Source organism: Papaver somniferum, chromosome 6 (genome assembly GCF_003573695.1).
Source record: "Papaver somniferum cultivar HN1 chromosome 6, ASM357369v1, whole genome shotgun sequence".
Taxonomy (NCBI): Eukaryota; Viridiplantae; Streptophyta; class Magnoliopsida; order Ranunculales; family Papaveraceae; genus Papaver; species Papaver somniferum.
Window position 1 is genome coordinate 8,138,603 of NC_039363.1, and position 5,653 is coordinate 8,144,255.

The 5,653-nt window shown below is 33.8% G+C and overlaps 1 long non-coding RNA gene across 4 annotated transcripts; it reads right to left on the reverse strand.

Moving 5' to 3' along the window:
* Nucleotides 1–1,041: 1,041 nt before the first annotated feature.
* On the reverse strand, nt 1,042–4,840 carry LOC113285398. 4 transcript variants are annotated; one of them, XR_003328635.1, is made up of 10 exons: nt 4,759–4,840; nt 3,596–3,650; nt 3,466–3,524; nt 3,176–3,274; nt 2,410–2,486; nt 1,996–2,299; nt 1,679–1,891; nt 1,479–1,595; nt 1,248–1,355; nt 1,042–1,080 (listed from the first exon to the last, which is right to left on the reverse strand). It is a non-coding gene; the product is annotated as an uncharacterized LOC113285398 (long non-coding RNA). The 4 variants fall into 4 exon arrangements; XR_003328636.1 differs by having other exon boundaries at nt 1,996–2,293; nt 3,466–3,650; nt 4,759–4,837; XR_003328633.1 differs by having other exon boundaries at nt 3,466–3,650; nt 4,759–4,837.
* Between the last annotated feature and the right edge of the window lie 813 nt (nt 4,841–5,653).

Consider the following 5,653-nt stretch of genomic DNA (forward strand, 5'->3'; position numbering starts at 1 on the left):
CAACTATCATGTAGCGTCTTTTTTCTTAATTGTTTCATGGATAGACCGACCTTCTTAGAGCAAGTAAAATAGTGATCGCTTTATAGCTAGACCACCCAAAATACAGCAGGTGAAACGCTGATCACTCCATAGATACACCAACGATCATAGAGCAAGTAAAACGCCGATCGCTTCATAGATAGACCAACCATAATAATAGAGCAACTGAAATACCTGAAGTTGGTTGCTTACGTTTTTGAGCTACCAAACTTTTTGCCGGCTACATCTGTTGTTCTAGTGCCGGAAATATCTGGTCGATTTCGATTTAGATAATCCCAAATTTAAATTTAAATTTAAATTACAATTAAAATTGATACTAAAACAAATTATGAACCAAAATAAAACTGAATCAAGTTTTTTTATATCACATAGATCAATTTACATCATTTCTTAAAAGAAAGACAATCTTTACAGGAACAAAAAGATTAAAAATACAAACTAATCATTTCTTTAAAAAATGATGATTACAATTTCCTTAATTTTGAAATAAAAAATGAAAACTCCTTCAACTTTGTAGCACCAAGCTCATAATAAGAGATTCATACTGCCATCATTCTTGTGTTTAAGTTCCTCTCTGATCATTCATCATTGGGATCTTGATGGAGTACTCACACTCTAATAACATCATGAAAGGAATCAAAAGCACCGTGAGGGATTAGGCTGTAGCATGAGGGAAGTGATTCACATGATTATAGTCAGGAGATGGTGGATATATTTAAGAATACACATAGAACTGCATATTTCAATAATTTGGAGGAGATCCAAACAGTAAACAAGGCGTGCCATCTAAAAAGTGAGGGCGAGAGTACATAACATAACTCTCATTGTCTGAAAAATACATGGTGTCAAATTGATCCTGTATGAAAACATATAACCATGAATGTCAGCAAAACCATCAACAACATATCATAAAATGTAAAAACTGAAACGAACTACGTGCTTTCAGGGAAATTTCTTGCATAATTGATAATGAGTGGACATTGTATATCTCACCTGTTGTAAACGTTGACATACATTATCCCCCACTGATCATAAAGTCATCTGTTGTAAGCAGTGTAAACAACCAATCTGATTTAGACAATGAACCAACATATAAAACAATCTCATTCATCTATATAAAACAATCTCATTCATACAGTAGTTCCATGGCCTTGTAAATTTAATTTTATCAATAACAACTAACAGTGGAGATGTGTAAGCTTATTTACCCATGGGGAAGGAAGAATGCGAGCCCCAACTTGAGCAAGCTTATCACTGGTTTTTATTCCAGATTTCTTAGCGAATGGGTCCTCGTAATAAGCATTGTGGCGAACATTCTACAACAAAAACTTATTGCAAACAATCTTCAGGTAAAGAAGAATACTGAACACGCAGACAATGCAGTAATTCCTAAAAGTATACAAACTCGGCATAATATTTAGCTAAAATGCCAACATTACCTGCATAATATCTTTCACCCTTTCCCGTGGCCGCCCACATGTAACCTTCAAAAGAGCAGTTATTTGACGTTCATCGAGTCTTTTCGAGTACCTCTGACCCTCCACAATTTTACAAACCTGCATCGAAAAATATTATAGCACATTAAATGAAATGCATAAAAACTCCAAAGCTACAGAAAAAAGCTTGAGCATGTATCAACCTCCATGGAAATATGATTTGGCCTTTGTTGATTTCTAACTTGCAAACAGGGAAAATGTGTTCATTGAATAGAAAACCCATAAGTCTGCTCATACTTCCTCCATGAGTTACTTCAACCTTCACACCTCTAAGGGCCTTCTTGATATGCAGTCCAAAACCCTCACGCGAAGACCCTAATCCAGTGGGTTAATCCCAAGCTGAACTAAGCATGGTACTGGTACATAAAGCCATATTACAATGCTATTAGAAACAAAAAAATCTCATAAGAACTAACGTAAGGAAGTAGTAGTAACAGAAATAGTGAAATACTAAATGTACCTTTGTTCATTGATATTACCACCCATCCAAAGTAATGGAAAGAAGCTTCCACCATTGTTTACACTCCCACCACCAGTGCTGAGTGATGTGAAGGTTGATATCTTTGAGGATGATGAAGGCAACACTAAATGGAGACTAAATTAACGGACAATTTCCAACTGATTTGAGTCATTTCGGCTTATGCACTGCTCCTATTACTTAAATCCTTCCGTTATGTTAAGGATTTGGGAATTGTTCCTCCCTTGGAAAACTATATTCTGGACATTTGTTGCAGATTCCTATTGAGAACTAATTTGCCCTGTTCCTGCAATTAACCACTTGCATAAATTAGCAAACCAACACAAGGTAATTGAGAAAATGTAAGAAGTCAAGCGACTTAAATTTCAACTCGTCAGAATTGCAAAACACTTCTACCTGGCAGAGAATAGTGCAAGGGATCACCTCGCCAAGACTTTGTGATAATCCCCTTCTAGCTCATCCCAACGTAAACACTATGAAAGAAACAAAAATGAATAAGTGACTACGAATGAAAGACTAAACCATATTCAATTCACCAAAACTTTAACAGCTTTACCCTCATCTCTCATGCTAACAATACAGAGAAAGACCTACTATAATCAACCATATTATCAAAGGCTACTGTAATCCAACTATATTATCAAAGAACTTCCTTCAAGTTACTGAATGAATTACACTATAAATCACTCCAAAATAATTATTTCTCAGAGGAATACTAACAAACACATAATAAGCATGGAACAAAATGTTTATCAAACAATCAAAATGAGATGCTTAAAGCCTCAGACAAGTATTACTAAAAAATCAGAGAAAAAAATCCCTAAAAACATTGATTTCTTTAGTTTCTTAAGCATTTTACTTTTAAGATCTTTCTAAGACCGAACTTCAGTGTTTGTATGGCCACGAAAAGAAAATTATAAACATTAAAAATGATGGGTTTTAACGACAAAAGGTATCTTATACTGGATGCCAATTCTAGCTCCCTCCAGACAGCAAATTACCTGCTCAAATAAAATACCAAATGAATTACTCATTTCTTCAAATTTGATAACATAAAAGCACCACAAGCTGGAAATCAGACTTGACCATCAACTCTAGCATATTATGCAAACAGAAAAAGTCATATTCACTAAATTACTATATGTCTTGGATAAAAGAATACCTTATTTCCTGCTCTATAAGTAATTTTCCCATGGAAGTGAGAATTCAATGCCATGCTAGCATCCCCCTGCATTGCTTTTCTTTCTAACTCCATGTGAACCTGATACAACAAAAATGATCGAGCTTATTAGCACACTTGAACTGTAGCTGACCAATTAAATCAATTTAAATGAACATTTAGCATGCAATGCAACTAAAGCATGTTCACCATAGTGGTTTAAGTAATGCACCACATATAATGATTAAGCTTTCCTTTTATTAACTACAGTAAAGTATTGAGAAGAACAGTACCCGCTTCCTAACTGTAGATAATAGTCCATCATTCCACTGTTCGCCATTTAAGTGTCTCTCTGCAAATGAAGAGACTCTAATTTTTCATCTTGCTTATTTACAGTTCCTACTTCATTAAGCATGCACTTACTTTATTCTTTGCCTTCGCAGACAACTCGGTCCTCACCATTTTTGAAAACGTACAACTACAAAAACAAGTCCAAAATTAGAAACAATAACTGCAGCTTTTAACAAATGCAAAATGCTATGGGATTTCTAGATTTTTACATAGGGTGCTTGATACACTATGGCTTCTAACCGCACTAATATAATATAACAAAGATCTAAACACTCCAACAATGAAATAGAAATATCACTTTTAACATAACTTTCAAAGACTACATAAAAGTAATCTTTTATGATCGTAATCCTTCTACTAGCAAACTTTAACACAAAACTTAATCTATTTGAGTTCATTCATGATAACTGAACCCAAACTGGAAAATACTAACTGACAGTAACACCAGTATATCAACAACAACACCAACATTTTGAAAAATACTACAAGCTCTGGAAAATCTAGATGTAATATCTAGCAATACCAACAAACACAAGCAAGAGCAATAAACACAAAGCAAACCAGCAACATGAATCATTATCAAAATAACAGAAAACATAAGCGACATAAAAACAACCATGAAATTTTAGAAAGAGCGGAGCAAACAACACCATTAGAGAATGCAAGACAGAGTATCAAAATAGCAAGATCAAATTTATTCAATCCATGCCAAAGCAAACCAGTTTTGTAGAAGAACGAAGCTAAAAATCCATACTTTTGGGTTTAGGGAAAAACTAAATAAGATTAGAGCTTTTAAATAAGATTCACCAAGCTTTTTTATCATGTTATGTTCACATTGAATGTCTTGTTTAGGGATTATAGATCACCATGAAGATATACAGAAGGTCCTAGTCTCGCAAACGATATTATATTCTTCAATTTCCAAAAACGAAATCGGAAAATTAACCAATTTATCCAATTTATTACTAAAAACCCTATAACTTGCAAATTCAGCAGCTAATCGAACCCTAGATTCCTCATATGTTCTCGAATTAAGGGAAAAATCAAATTAGAACTCTGTAAAATTAACAGTAAAATCAAACTAAAAACCAATAATTTTGGTTCTAGGGAAAAACTCAGCAAATCAAATAAAAACCCTAGTTTCAAGGAAAAAAAAACAATATCTATTAGAACTCTAAATCATAAATAAATCAAACAAAACGGAAGAAAATAAACCCTAATCAGGAAATTTCTACCTGAGATTGAGGTTTAAATCAGAAATCGGCAGAGGGTTTGAGGTAAGGTTGATATCTTGATTGGGTTTGATTTCTTATTGTTCGATTGGATTTGATTTCTTAATGCTTGATGAGGTTTTTCTTCTCGGAGACAGAGAGAGGAAGAAGAGAAAGAAATGAAAAGGAAGGTGAATGAAACTCGTTAAGGAAGGAGATGTTGATCTGTGGCCGTTAAAAGAAATGTTTTATTATGAAACCGTTAGATTACATTAGGATTTTGACTTAAAAAAAATCTAGTAGGACGGGGTGTTTGGGTGAAACACAAAATCTGTATGAGTTTATATGTAGCCGTTAGATCAAATTTTAGACAATCCCATTGGTTTAAGAAGTGCATACGGATTGAGAAATTTAGTTAAACCAAAACAGCTACCAACCGTTAGATTGGCAATGATTTTATTTCCATAAATTTGGTTCGTTGGATTAGAAATAATTACCATAAAACCATTTTAACACACAATTTCTATGTGTTTATTTCTTATACGATCAAATTGAAGTGGTTCTAACTCCAAATTTAGCAGGCTATATCATAGAAACTCGTAAAGATGGATTTCATGTGTCAATTCTAAATTGAAATGTGTTTATACCTTATTTTGATTTAAAACTATCATACAGATCAAGGAGAGTGTGTTTTCTTTGTGCTTTCTCTTGGTGCTTCCGATTTGTATTTCGACTAGGCGCTTAGGTCATGAAGTAATTTCGACAAGTCGTACAGGTCATGAAGTAGCTTTAGTTCACACTGGTAGACTCAGGTTATAAGATTACTAGATATGGACCATATAATTCCGAATGGGTTCAGATTTCAAACTTAGTATGATACATCATCGAAATCGATAAATATGAAACTTAGGTGTCGATT